The following is a 15,000-nucleotide window of genomic DNA, read 5'->3' as shown; positions in this document are numbered from 1 at the left end:
TGGTGCAGTGCTCCAAGTCTTGGGAAATGAGTTCAAAGACATATGACCGAAGCATCGGAATCCCCAAGGCCGAACGCAGGAAACGAGAGCAGGCCATCGCCGAGACCAATCTACGAGCCCCCCTTGCCCGAACTTGAGAAATGAGTTCAAAGCCACATGACCGTATGTCGGAATCCCCAGGAACACGAAGCCCACAACGGCCAACCGAAGTTTAGCCTGGCCGAAAACTGCGGTGTGGCCAGCCGTCGCCAACCACAGCGAGGTTAGGAGGGTACAGCTTGGAGCACCCGATACAACCCGAAACACATGGCCGGACATTGTTTCCCAAGTACCCGTTCACCGCATCGGCTCCCCCCTACTATAGCCGGGGTGCATTCTCCGACCCAGAAGTTCTGGGAACTTTTCAGCCTTCCGACCCAGATAGGGCGAGATAACATGTCTGGGCTAAAAAACTGGCCAGTTTTTGAGTCTGGTCACGTGAGGTATCGGAAACCCACACCTCCCATCACCTCCGGAGGCCGAATTCGCCCGTCCTTGACTCGTTTTCTCCGCATTGAGCCTGATTTCATGTTTTCGGGCTGTTTCCACTTCTTTGCCATGTTGACATGCCGAATGGCCATTTGACCTATGTTTTGCCTCCCGTGACCTATAGCACACGTTTCTCAACTATTTTCATCCTACCATGGTTCGTTTGCACCCGAATGGACATAGTTCCATGTGCGGGTGCCATGTACAACATTTCCGACCGAAATGAACCGTTTCCATTCCGTTGTGGGCCGTTACCATTTTTTGTCTAGGGTTACATACCGAATGGTCGTTCGGCCTATGTTTTCGCCTCCCATGACCTATAGCCCACGTTTTTCGTCTATTTTCACCCTAGAATGGTTTCTTTCCACCCGGATGAACATAGTTCCATGTGCGGGTGCCATGTACAACATTTCGGACCGAAATGAACTGTTTCCATCCCGTTGTGGGCCATTTCCATTTTTTGGCCAGGGTTACATACCGAATGGTCGTTTGGCCTAGGTGTTCGCCTCCCATGACCTATAACACACGTTTTTCGTCTGTTTTCACCGCAACATGGTCCGTTTGAACCCGGATGAACATGGAACCATGTGTGGCTACCATGTACAACCATTTTCCACTGAAACCAACCATTTTTATTCCCTTTAAGGTAAATTTCACTCTATGAACCAGGGTTACAAACCTTCTTGCCTTCCAACCAATTCCCATGACCAATACCACACGCATATCAGCCGTTCTCATCCCGACTTTGTCTGCTTGGGTCTAGCGTACAACCTTTCCTTCTGGATAGAGTATGGTTCATACCTGGACACCTTGTACAATCATGTCCACTGAAATTAGTCCGGGGATGTTTGGTTCCTTAGTGTCTTATTCATCTTTGTGGCTACTCAATGACTTGGTCCTTGCTGTCTTGTTCATCATTGCTGCTACTAGGATGTCCATGTGATATAGTACCCTTAAATTTGGGTATGGCCTCTTTTGATGTTATTGTAGCCGTCGTGGCCAGTACGTTCTTACTCATATTCGTACTCATTGTACTATCATAGTACTTCATGTTTTTCCTTGTACTCCACTTCCCTCCTATTCGGTATATTTGCTCGCAATATCTTTGACAAGCATGGCGCATCTGAGCCTGAAGAGCCAGTGGCGCGAAGCTACCGTGTGTCGGATTATGACTGAACACCTCTATGTCAGAATCGAAGCTAGCAACCGGCGCCTGTGCCCGCCACTTGCCCCGACCCACATTAGGGCGTTCGCGCCCCAAGGTCCCGTGCCATTGGCTCAGTCTGCCCGGCCGATGTGCCGTGGCAGGCTGCCTCGAAGCTCCCTTCCTCACGGGTAGCAGGCTGAATCCTTTGCAGACGACTTAAATACGCGACGGGGCATTGTAAGTGGCAGAGTGGCCTTGCTGCCAAGATCCACTGAGATCCAGCCCCGCGTCGCATTGATTCGTCCCTCCCCCCTCCACCCCCATTCGAAAGTTCAAGCTCGAAAGGATGATGCTCGTCAAAGATGATGCGAGCAAGGATTCATCCCTCCCCCTCAAGGACCATTCAAAACTTCAGGCTTAGATGCACCATGCACTACTAGAAAACGGGCCTTCAGCACAGGCTGAGAAGGGCCAAAGGAACCGGTTTCCCAACCGGTGCCCCGCAACCGCGACCAATGGCCTCGCCTTAAGACACCGGGTTTTTCAACCGGTGCCTTAGGCTTCCATTGGTACCGGTTGGAAACACCAACCGGTACCAAAGAGGCTGCCACGCTGACGCAAGGTGGCAGCCCCTTTGGTACCGGTTGGTCTTTCCAACCGGTACCAATGACCTTTTCCCTTTTTTCCCAAATACAATTTTGTTTGTTATATTTATTACTGTTTATTCTTTTATAATTGCTAAACACACTCAAGCTCTACATTACTATACGTTCATTGGTCGTTCGTGTTCGTTTTCAAAGAATATTTGAAACTAACTAAAAGTGAAATGCGAGCATATAATTAAGCTAATTAGATGAACTAATATATTTACAAATTTACAAACATCAAGACATAATGTTTAAAAATATTTACAAATGTACAAGTCATGTTTGTAGTCCAACTACTGGTCCTCTCAGGAGGTCGATGGAAGTCCTCTTTGGAAGTGACCGTCGTGGTAGAACTTGCCTCTAGGATCCAAGATCTCGTTCAAAATGAATCCGACGAGCTGCTCACACACGGCGTTGATCTGATCAGTAGAGTAACATTCATCCCCCATTTGAGACATCTATCATTTAGAAAAAAAGGATTAACATCATGTGTGTTACTACAATTATGAAAATATACTAGTGAACGGTTTAGACGTACTCTCGTGTCTTCATTAGTAGCCTTCCCACATGGAGTCATGATGTGCAAGTAGTCACATACGTAGTACCCTCACCAATCAGTTCCTTGTTGTCTCGCACACTTAAGGAGAAACAAATAAATTACTCAATTTAGAACAATTTGGGATTATATACTTAACTAGACAAATCTTTATGAATCAACATACCGGATAATCCATGTTAACGTTCAGTTCGGGCCTCCATTGACCACGTCCTTTGTTATTTTTCACAAATTTTTTCCAAACCCTGCGCTCAAAGTTAAGTTTGATATTCAGGAATTGTTATTAACAGAAAAAAGATTTGATTGTGCAAACTGAACTTACCTGTTCAAGGGGTCAGGGATATGTTGGATTGCGGACTTTGGATTTCTCATTGAGTCAAAGACTATAAGATTGCCGGTCTCTACGGAAAGTATGAGTAAAATCCAATGATAACTACGGATATAGATAGGATATATACATACATACATTAGACGACTTAGTATTTATTTAGTAATATAACAGAGGATTGAGTCGACCAAGGCTTACCCAAAGTTGTATGGTATGAATATATATGATTTGTAATTTTGCCTAGTCAACAAATCGTACATGTTTTGGCATGTTTCCTTGTAATTTTCGTTGAGCACTTTCTGGTTGACTAGCAAAGGAGACATGAAGCCGATCTGATGGTGCCATCCATGTTTTCGGCTTCTTTGGGTCTCCTGTCTAAATGATACAATAGAAATTTTGTAATGCACACATATAATTATGTTCTTGTTAACAAAAAGTATTAATGTAGAGGTAAGTGATACTTACAAAACCGAAATGGTGATGATAAAGGCGTCGAGGGCTTGTCGATGGTAAATGTGATATAAATTTTCGAAGTACACCCAGAAGTCCTCCTCACTGCGGAAGAAATCATGGTCACGATACTTGACTCCAAACATTTTCCCTTGGTCATTCGACATTCGCAGGTGCCATCTATGCAAATTGAACATCTATGTGCCTAGACTTTTCTCCTCTTCCTCAGTGACAAAAGGTTTTCCATGCTGGAATGGAGTAAGAACGGGAGCGACAGGGATTTCCGCCTCCACTTGCCCCGTTGCCTCCTCTAGCGTTAATCCAGTTTCAGAAAGAAATATCGCGGCCTGTAGGTCCGCCTAGAGTTGTACGTCCATCGGGTGTAGGAGTGGCAACCCTGGCACCCAGAGGGGCTCGAGTCCTTTTTGTTGTGTGCCAAGCTGAGGAATGGTCTTGCCACATTTTTTCTTCAGATTTCTCACCTTGTGTGCTTTTGTCAGAGTACGATCATAGTCCGAGTTGGAGTACTCGTGGCCCTTTGCGCCGGCGGAGACGGTGGTGAAGGAGGTGGTTGTGGGGACGGCGGTGAGGGAGACCGCGGAGATGGGCGATTGGTCTGCACGGGAGCCGTTGTGCTTGCAGTAAGTTTGATGTCGGCCTTGCGCCATAGAAAGACCCCGTGCAGTGCATCTCCCAATGTCTTCTCTACATCCCCTCCAACGAAGTCGAGCTCAACATCCTCATTATTTCCAACTATCTGCTCAACTGTGACGGAGGTGTAGCCAGGGGGTATCGGCCTTCCATGAATTGTAGTAGAAGGATTCAGGGGCAGGGCTGTCCCGTATGCGACATGAATGGATATATTTCTTGCTCGCACATGAAGCTCGCACGGTGTCGGCATGGTGACATCGTCCACTGGATACCTCTGGTCATCTACCGCCATTGGCTCAATCTGGGGTTGCTGTTCCGCTTGTACGTCGGGCGCCGCTGTGGATGCACAGCTGCTGCGTCGTTGAGAGACCGGGCTTATCACAACATCCTGGTGCGACCCAGCAGTGCCCCTTTGGCTCAGAGCTAGCTGCACTGCCTTATTGACCCTAGCATCCATCTGAGATTCCAAGGACGCAACCTTCCTTGTCATCTCTTCTTGCATGGCACGAAGTTTCTCTTCCTGTTCGGCTTTGCTCTTTCGGTGAGTCTTGTAAGAGGAATCTCTGGCCCAAGCAACATTCCATGGGACCACGCCGATGCCGCGGGCTCGTCTAGGGTGTTCTGGATTCTTTAATGCCCTTGTCAGCTCATCATTCTCCCTTTGAGGCTGGAATGTTCGTTGTTGGGTCTCATCTATTGCAGCGACTAGATCGCGGGACACTTCTTGCATATGCCCGGGCACGACCAAATTTCCATCCAACTGGTTTAGTGTCACGCCATTAGCAAATAACCACCACTTGGATCTATCCGGCCAATCCCAAGTCGTCGGCCTAATGCCTCTATCCATAAGGTCCTGCTCCATCTTCTGCCATTTTTTTATTGACTTCTTGTTCCTGGCAGCCCCAAGGTAGTGGTTGTACTTCTTATTTGCTGCATTCACCTTGGCCTGTTCAGATTTTTCTTGGGCTTCCTCTGATAGTTTGTATTGTTTGAACTCCTCCAAGTATGGTTTAACCTGAGGAAGATCGTCCTAGTTTAGCTCCTTATCCTTCTTGATGTAATTGATGTACAACTTCTTCTTGAAAGTTGCAAAGGCAAGGGCCAACTTTTTCAAGGCACGTTTCTTCACAAGTTCTTGGTCAACTCCTTCAGGAAGAGTGAACATATCTTTGAGTTCTGCCCATAGCATTTCCTTCTGATGTGCAGGCACGGCGTGTTGCTGTTCTTCGGGTTTGCTCGTTTTCCATAGTCTTGCGGTGATCGGAATTCTTGCCCGAACAATAACCCCACATTGGTTGACAAATTTTGTGCTAGCAGCCTCTGGAGCACTTGGACAGCCCTCTACGTCCACTTCTGTGACGACCTGTCTTCCCTCCATTTTCTTGGTTGGCCGACGTCTCCTATTTGACTGGCTCAACGAAGTCGATGCGGAGGTCGACTAAATTATAGAAAAGATATGTTAATCGCAAAACTAATCTACTGAGGTCACCATGCATATAGTTTTAAGATTCGTACTGGAACATGCTGGTGTTGATTGGGCGGCGGCACAAAGTCATCATCTTCTTCATCGGCATCTCCAGACATATTCAGGAACGAATTAGCTATCCGAGCATCTTCTTCAGCGATTGGCTGGGTGGTGTTGGCCCTCGTATCTTCGTTTATTGCATCCAACATGTATTGCTTGGCGACCTCGTCATCACTGAAGGGGTCCATCCTTAACTGAAACTGTAAAAATGTGTTAGAGTATGTGTCCATCCTTAAATGAAGCAGGAGAATTCTATTCTTTGAAGGAATATGCGTGTTTGAAAGAGAGAGAGAGTGTGTGTGTGAGAGAGAGTGTATGTATGTTAGAGGGAGAGAGAGAGAGAGAGAGAGAGAGTGTGTGTGTGTGTGTTTGTGTGTTAGTGGGACAGAGAAAGAGAGAGAGAGAGTTAGTGAGTGTGTGTGTGAGTCAGTGTGTGTGTTTGTGTGTTAGTGGGACAGAGAAAGAGAGAGAGTTAGTGTGTGTGTGAGTCAGTGTGAGTGTGTGTGAGTCAGTGTGTGTGTGTGCGCGCGTGTGTGTGTGAGCGAGAGACCGAGCATTAGTGAGGAGACAGCGAGAGAGCGTCGGTGGGGAGACAGCGAGAGAGCATCAGGGACAAGGAGACAACGAGAGTTAGCAAGAGACCGATCGCCGTTAAGAATTCGTTAAGAAGGAGAGAGCGTCGTGTTTGATTTCATAATTAAGAATGAAGAATTCATAATACATAAATACATGCATGAGTTACAGAAATACACGAGTTACATGATAAATACATGAGTTACAGAAATACATGATAAATACATAAATATAAGCATTATTCCCTCTCTATTTAAATACATGATTAAATAAAGTCTCTCTAATAACTAAATTCTATAACTAAATTATACACTATATATAATGAAAACATTGTACACTATACATAAGAATAATAATAGAGGCACGTCACAAAGATTGATTGGAAAAGTTGAAAAAGATGTAGAGCACGATGCAAGGATCGCGTGAGCGCAAGAATCGCTAAAATCGGAGTCAAAATGTGAAAGACATGGCTAAAACAAGATTCTAGGGACTTATTTGCAAGAAAAATCTAGAAAGGGCCTCTCTGGAATTTCTTTTGAACTAGGAAGGACTGCGGGTTAATTTTGAAGAAACTCAGGGTCTCTTTAGCAAAAGCGACGGGGTGACTCTGGTTTGGCTCGGATCTAACAGATCCGATCCGTTGGATCTCGATCTAATGGCTGAAATAGGGTGGGGGCGGCTTGAGACGCGGCTGCTGGCTCAGCTGCGGCTCGGCTCTGCTCGGGCGATGGCTCAGGCGGACGGTGGCTTGGCTAGCGGCTCTAGCGACGGCGCGGCTTGGCGCTAGGCGGAGCCGGCGGCTCGGGCGGGTGGCGCTTTGCCCCGGCGGCGAGTAGAGGCGGCGGCGGACCGCCGGAGTACACCGAAAACGGTGCTCCGGGGCTCGATTCGTGGCGGGGTTAGGCCAGGGACGGAGAGGGGGCGACGGGGAATGCGGCTAGGGGTCTAGGAGGTGCGGCGGTGGCCGGAGGTGGCCGCTCGGCGGCAAGGGGGTGGAGCCGTGGCTTCGGTGAGGAATCGCCGGCGAGATAGAGCGACAGAGAGAGAGAGAGCGGAAATGTGGTATGGGCCGGGCTTCCTCACTACCTCACCTAGCTCCAGTGACGAACGAGCGGCGAAGAGGCACGGCGGGGCGGCGGATTGATTGCGGCAGCGCACGGGAGCGGTGCTCGGTGGCGCAAAGCTGCAGAGCGAGGAGCGTCGACGTGGGGCGGCGGATCCGAGGGCGGCAGGGAGTGGAGGCACGACGCTTATATGGTGGAAGCCTTTGGCACCGGGTGATAAAGTCACCCGGTACCTGAGGCAGCCTTAGGTACCGGTTGGGTATCCAACCGGTGCTTAAGGAAAGCTTAGGTACCGGGTGACCTCCCAACCGGTGCCTTAGTTGCCCAACGGGCGGGAACTGAAATTCCCCTTTGGCACCGGGTGGGGAACGAAAACCGGTGCCTTAGGGTCTTTGAAATTTACTTTTGTAGATTTCTGGCGGGACGAGATCTGAAATCCCTCGATAGCTCAATGGTAACTCTGTGTAATTTGTGCGCCGCGGCCACGGTTCAAACCCACGCCTAACCCCTTTTTTTCGAATTGCCTGCCTTAGGTACCGGTTGACAATTCTAACCCGTACCTAAGGCTTTCTCTTAATTACTACATAATAAATCATTTAGGTGCATAACTAATTATTTTAATTGCATAATAAATCAAATAATTGCTTAATAAATCATTTAAATGCACAATAATTCTAATTACTACATGATAATTCATTTAGGTGCATAACTAATTATTTTAATTGCATAATAAATCAAATAATTGCATAATAAATCATTTAAATGCACAATAATTCTAATTACTACATGATAAATCATTTAGGTGCATAACTAATTATTTTAATTGCATAATAAATTGAATAATTGTATAATAAATCATTTAAATGCACAATAATTCTAATTACTACATGATAAATCATTTAGGTGCATAACTAAACATTTTGATTGCATAATAAATCATAATAAATCAAATAATTGCATAATAAATCATTTAATTGTCCAATAAATCAATTCATTGCATAAGAAATCTAATAATTGTGACACCCTGGTCTACAGATACTACAGAAGAATTTGAGAATCTCTCAGACGAGGCAGAAGAGTTATGCATATCTGAGTTGAAGAAGTGCTTGAGAGTGCCAGAAGAATAAGCACCGTTGGAAGGGTTGGATGTGCAGGAGATCTGAACTACACCAAACATCCGGTGAAGATTTTGGAGACGTCTGAGAGAGTTACTCGGGACAAGAAGATCAAGACGTGCAAAATGCAATGGAGTGACCACACCGAGAAGATGAGTTGACGAAGACCTATCCTGATCCCTTTTGCTAGCCAGCCCAGAATCTCGGGACGAGATTCCTGTAAGGGGGTAGGATTTGTAACACCCTAATTCAAATTTCAGTAATTAATAATAAATTTAATTGGTTTATTTAATTTTCTAGGATTTAATTTGCTTAGCCTAGCATTTATAATTTATTTTTTTACTTCATAAAGTATTTAAAACTTATTTTAGGGCTAACTTGTTGTTGAATTCATGCTGGTGCATTGTTTTATTTGTTTGAGTGCTAGGGTTAAATTCAAATTCAAATTTGAATTCAAATAGTTTGAGTGTGGTTGGAAAATAGAAAAGAGGGGAAAGAGAAGAGAAGGGAAACCAGCCCAAACTACCAAAGTCAACCCAACCCAGCTCAACAAACCAACCTCGGCCCAGTTCCCCTTTTCTCTCTTTAGCCCATCAAACCGAAGCGGCCTAGCCCTTCCCCTCCTTCTCCCTCACCCCGTGGCCTGCTCCACCAGCTCGGCCCAGCTTTCCCCCATGCGCCGAAGCCCAGCGCGCGCCCCCGCTCTCCACGCTCCGGCCCAACTCGCCTCGCAGCCCGGCTCCGCGCTGGCCCAGCCGCGCTGCGCGTAGCTTCCCCGCCCCCGCCACTGACAGTCTGGGCCCGCTCGTCAGCGGCCTCCCATCCCCTCCCTTTCTCCCTTCAGCGCCACACCGCATCCGAGATCACCGGCGAAACGGCCGGGGATCCCCTCCCTCAGGCCCGCACGCCGAGATCCCCAGAATCCCCTCTTTAAACGCCCGCGGAACCCCTACGCCCTCCTCTCATCCGCAGCCGCCGCCCCAAACCCTAACACGCCACGCCCCGTCGTGCCGCCGGAGCCGAGCCTCGGGCCCAGGAACGACCCCGCGGCCACCATCTCAGGTGAGCTCGGCCGCCGCCATGATTTCTCACCGCTGATGAACGTTGGGTGCCCCTAATCCCCAGTCCTCATTCACTACTTGCCTGCGGACCACCCTGTGGAGACTAGAAGCCCTGAGGACCCCCGCAGCACCCTCCTTCGCGAGCTCCACCCCATCTCCGCCGCGGGACCTCGACGACAACCTCCCTGCGCCATTTCCCTACCCGAACCGAGTCTCTGGTGAACTTTCCCACGTTATCATCTTGCTTCCTGTACGTTCGGTGTTAAGGATCGTACTTTGGCACAGCGGGAACGTTGGCTCCGGCGAGCCCGACGTCAATGTGCTGCCAAGACCTTGCTCCGGCCGCGGCTAGCCAACGCACACGAATCCGGTGCATTATACGTGTTCCGCTGGTGCCGAATCACGGAAAACCATGCTCAGTAGAGCCCTAAGCTACCGGTTTTGCCAAATCCCGGTGAGCTCGCCGCCGTGAGTCGACGCCGGTGACCCGCGTCATCATGAACCCAGTCAAACCACCCGGCCCCACTAACCAGTCACATCTCGCCCTCCTACTCGGCCTGGGCCCGCAGACCAACGGCATGAGGCCCCCTTCCGTTGAGTGCCGGCCCATGCGTCGGCGCCCCAATTTCTGAGTGGGTACGCCCCCGCAGCCCAGCACGCGCACGCTTTTTTTCCCGGCTGCTCGGCCCGTTACCGTTGCTCGGCCCGCGTCGCGCTCCTCGCTCTCGCCCGCGGTCTGAGCCGTCCAATCTGCATCCCACGGTCTAGGTCCAGTTAGCTGAAGTCAAAGGAACCCAGGTGCGGTCAGCGTCGGCTGTTTTACAGAAAGCCCCCTTCTTTTTACTAAAATAAACCCACAGTCCTAGACAATTAAAAAATAATTCCAGTTAAGCCCAGGTTTTAGCGTTTGGACCCCTGACCTTTCCAAAAATAGTACCTGCGGTCCAAGCCCTGCTATTTTGTGAGTTAGACCCTAGATCTACCCTTTAATTACGTATAGGTCCCGGGTTTTTGCTGAAAACCCCCAGAAACTCTATTTTTCTTACTATTAAGCCCCTAGAACTTGTTTTAGGCCTAGTTTTCGCGTTTTACTCCGTTTTAGGCGTTCTTTATGTCCACGCGATCGTTGTAATGCGTAGAATAGTTCTAGCATAGTTTTGTTTGCATGTATGTTTATGTTGTGTATTGTCTTTGGCCATGTGTTCGTGAGTAGACGTTGATCCATCTGAGGAGCCCCAGTACCAGTACCCGGAGCAGTCATCTTCAGATCAGTTTGAGCAGCAGCAGGAGCAGTTTGAGGAAGGCAAGTATAACATGAACAACACCTATCACTCTAAATACATTTTCATACTACATTTTAATACTGTATGCCTATAAGGACTCTCCTAGCCACTTTATTATCCTTTATATATCCCTTGGGTTGCATTTTGGTTAGCTGTGCTAGGTGCTGCGCTATAACACACTTGGTCCCTTTTAATTAATTTGATTAATGGTATATGCAACTTAATTATGAGAGTGGCCCGTTTGAGGGGCTCACGTCTCGTTAAAATTGGTTTTTGTTAGAAATATGGTTTAAGGGGGCCAGCACGATGCTTAGTGCTTGGTTGGCCACTCTCCATAAGGACCGGTTCATAGAGCGACAACCTGGGACAACAGCGCTACCACAAGACTGGAATGGGACGATCTTGGCTTACTAATTAGGTATTTTTGGTTTGGAGTAACTTACCTGCGGGGCAAAGGGTGGTAAGCTTCAATGGTCCCTGCTCCTCCAGCTTGGTCTGTGCTTGGGGCTGCGCTCCTGTGCTTTTACCCACGGAGGTGGGCCCCATCATCGCCGATCTAACTCTTCGCGGTTGCGCCTTACCAACGAGATTCTTTGTAACGGCCTCGTAGTGTGCTTGCTAGCCATCTCACCTAAGGAAGTGTGATGAACAACTAGTGTTGCTCACGACTTGTGGGTAAAGATGTGCAACCTCTACAGAGTGTAAAACTGGTATAGTTGCCGTGCTCACGGTCATGAGTGGCCCAGATCCTCCTTTTGATTAGTGGGGTTATCTTCCTTTGGTTAGGAGGGTTTCCTCGGGTGGTTTGGTTTGGTTTAGTTCTCAGTAGTTCATAATTAATTCTGATTAATTACTATGTAACTGGGTTATGGTAATTCATCTACTTGTAGTAAATAGCTTTATTAAAATTTTGCCAAGATTAAAAGCTAATGCAGTTGAGTCAGCCAACCTTAGAGCCTCATAGTTTGTGTTATACTTGTTGAGTACAAGTTGTGTACTCACTCTTGCCTACTCTACTCTTTTTCCTCTTGTCCTATTTGGGGATACTCTACTGCTGCTCAGTTCCTGCTGACGTGAGGGAGTTCACCCGGAGCTACCAGGAGTACGAGGACTTCTAGGCATTCGTCTCCCAGTCGACGTCCCTGTGGCGCCCTGCTCAGCTTCCGACGAGAGTTATCGTATATGTTTTACGCTTCTGCATACTCTGTATCAGACATTTTGTAATTATTGTAATAAATAATATTCATACTCGCTTTATTATATGTTTTACGTGATATGTGCTATGATATATTGTTCATTCTGTTGTATATACGTGTGACTTGATCCTGGCACATATATGATTGCTCGGTTTATGTCCTTTTATAAACCGGGTGTTACAATAATGTTCACAGAAAATATTACAAGACATAATCATTCAACTAAGGGAATATTAACGATGGTTTGCTTTACAATCATCCCTTCATTATGATCATGATGTGCGTACGGAGCCTCCTCTTCGGCTAAAAGAATAATTGTTTCAACCTCCACTGCGAACGGAGTCATATCTTCAACCTTATTGTATTCTTCTTCATCTGTGACATCGTCGACTCCCACAATTTTCCTTTTTCCTGCCAGAACAATATGGCGCTTTGGCTCATCTCCGGCACCTACAAATCTTGATTTATTCCTGGACTTGTCCTTTCTCGGTTTGCTAGACATGTCCTGCACATAGAAAACTTGAGTGACATCTTTAGCTAGGATGAATGGTTCGTCTCGATAGCCAAGCTCTTTGAGGTCTACCGTTGTCATTCCGTACTCATCGATATCGACACCTTTTCCTGTGAGTTTAACCCATTGACAACGAAATAGAGGTATTTTCAACGGCCCCTAGTCGAGTTACCAGATCTCTTCAATATAACCAAAATATGAGTTCGTTTGGCCACTAGAGTCGGTGGCATCTATACGGATACCACTATTTTGATTGGTGCTCTTGTTATCTTGGGCTCTTGTATAAAATGTGTAACCATTAATTTCATATCCTTGGTACATCAAGATTGAATTTGCTGGACCCCTGGCCAGCCAACCTAGCTGCTCATGAATTTGATCGTTAGCCATGACTTCCTTCTGCAACCAGGTGGCGAATGTATCGTTATGATGTTTTGTAATCCATGTCTCAGACTTCAAAGGGTATATGCTTTGCACAATTTGCATGTGCTCCTCCTTGTATAGAGCCACCAAGGCTGATTATTGCAGAACTGTGAGATGTGCTTTGCTCAACGTGGCATGATCTATGGCATTTACTGATTTTCTTCCAAGTGTGCCATTTCCAATCAGCCGCCCCTCATGACGTGATACTGGAATCCCAATTAGGCAGAGTTCTTCCACATAGTCAACACAAAACTCAATGACCTCCTCTGTGACGTAACCCTTCGCAATGCTTCCTTCTGGACGAGCCCGATTACGAACATATTTCTTTAGGACTGCAAAGTATCATTCAAAAGGGAACATATTATGAAGGAAAACAGGACCGAGAATACCAATCTCTTTGACTAGGTGAACTAGAAGAACCGGTGCTAAATTTTGTTCAATAGCACCGGGTATTTATAGGCTCGGGCCAAAGGCACTGGTTGGTTTCAATGAACCGGTGCTAAATTTTGTTCAATAGCACCGGGCAAGGCACCAACCGGTGCCTTAGGCCAGAGCTCCTGGCAGCTGCCACGTTTCATCACCATAGGAACCGGTTATTACCATCAACGGTGCCTATAGCGCCGCCTTCATTTGGTACCGGGTGGTGGTTCAAACCAGTTCCTATGCTGACGCATTGGAACCATCGGTACCGGTTGCAACAGCAGCTGGTACTTTTGGCCTGGACTGATGGCCCGTTTTCTAGTAGTGATGCTTGTCAAAGATATTGCGAGCAAATATACCGAATAGGAGGGAAGTGGAGTACAAGGAAAAACATGAAGTACTATGATAGTACGATGAGTATGAATATGAGTAAGAACGTACTGGCCACGACGGCTACAATAACCTCAAAAGAGGCCATACCCAAATTTAAGGGTACTATTTCACATGGACATCCTAGTAACAGCAATGATGAAAAGACAGCAAGGACCAAGTCATTGAGTAGCCACAAAGATGAATAAGACACCAAGGAACCAAACATCCCCGGACTAATTTCGGTGGACATGATTGTACAAAGTGTCCGGGTATGAACCATACTCTACCCAGATGGAAAGGTTGTACGCTAGACCCAAGCAGACAAAGTCGGGATGAGAACGGCTGATATACGTGTGGTATTGGTCATGGGAATTGGTTGGAAGGCAAGAAGGCTTATAACCCTGGTTCATAGAGTGAAATTTACCTAAAAGGGAATAAAAATGGTTGGTTTCAGTGGAAAATGGTTGTACATGGCAGCCACACATGGTTCCATGTTCATCCGGGTTCAAACGGACCATGTTGCGGTGAAAACAGACGAAAAACGTGTGCTATAGGTCATGGGAGGCAAAAACCTAGGTCGAACGACCATTCGGTATGTAACCCTGGCCAAAAAATGGAAATGGCCCACAACGGGATGGAAACGGTTCATTTCGGTCCGAAATGTTGTACATGGCACCCGCACATGGAACTATGTCCATCCGGGTGGAAACGAACCATGCTAGGCCGAAAATAGACGAAAACATGGGCTATAGGTCATGGGAGGCGAAAACATAGGCTAAACGACCATTCAGTATGTAACCTTGGACAAAAAATGGAAACGGCCCACAATGGAATGGAAACGGTTCATTTCGGTCGGAAATGTTGTACATGGCACCCGTACATGGAACTATGTCCATTCGGGTGCAAACGAACCATGGTAGGATGAAAATAGTTGAGAAACGTGTGTTATAGGTCACGGGAGGCAAAACATAGGCCAAACAGCCATTCGGCATGTCAACATGGCAAAGAAGTGGAAACGTCCCAAAACGGCCCAAAAACATGAAATCAGGCTCAATGCGGAGAAAACGAGTCAAGAACGGGCGAATTCGGCCTCCGGAGGTGATGAGAGGACTGGGTTTCCGATACCTCACGTGACCAGACTAAAAAACTGGCC

This window comes from Panicum virgatum, chromosome 7K (genome assembly GCF_016808335.1).
Source record: "Panicum virgatum strain AP13 chromosome 7K, P.virgatum_v5, whole genome shotgun sequence".
Taxonomy (NCBI): Eukaryota; Viridiplantae; Streptophyta; class Magnoliopsida; order Poales; family Poaceae; genus Panicum; species Panicum virgatum.
The sequence above is the reverse complement of the archived record's forward strand: the minus strand, read 5'-3'. Positions refer to the sequence as shown.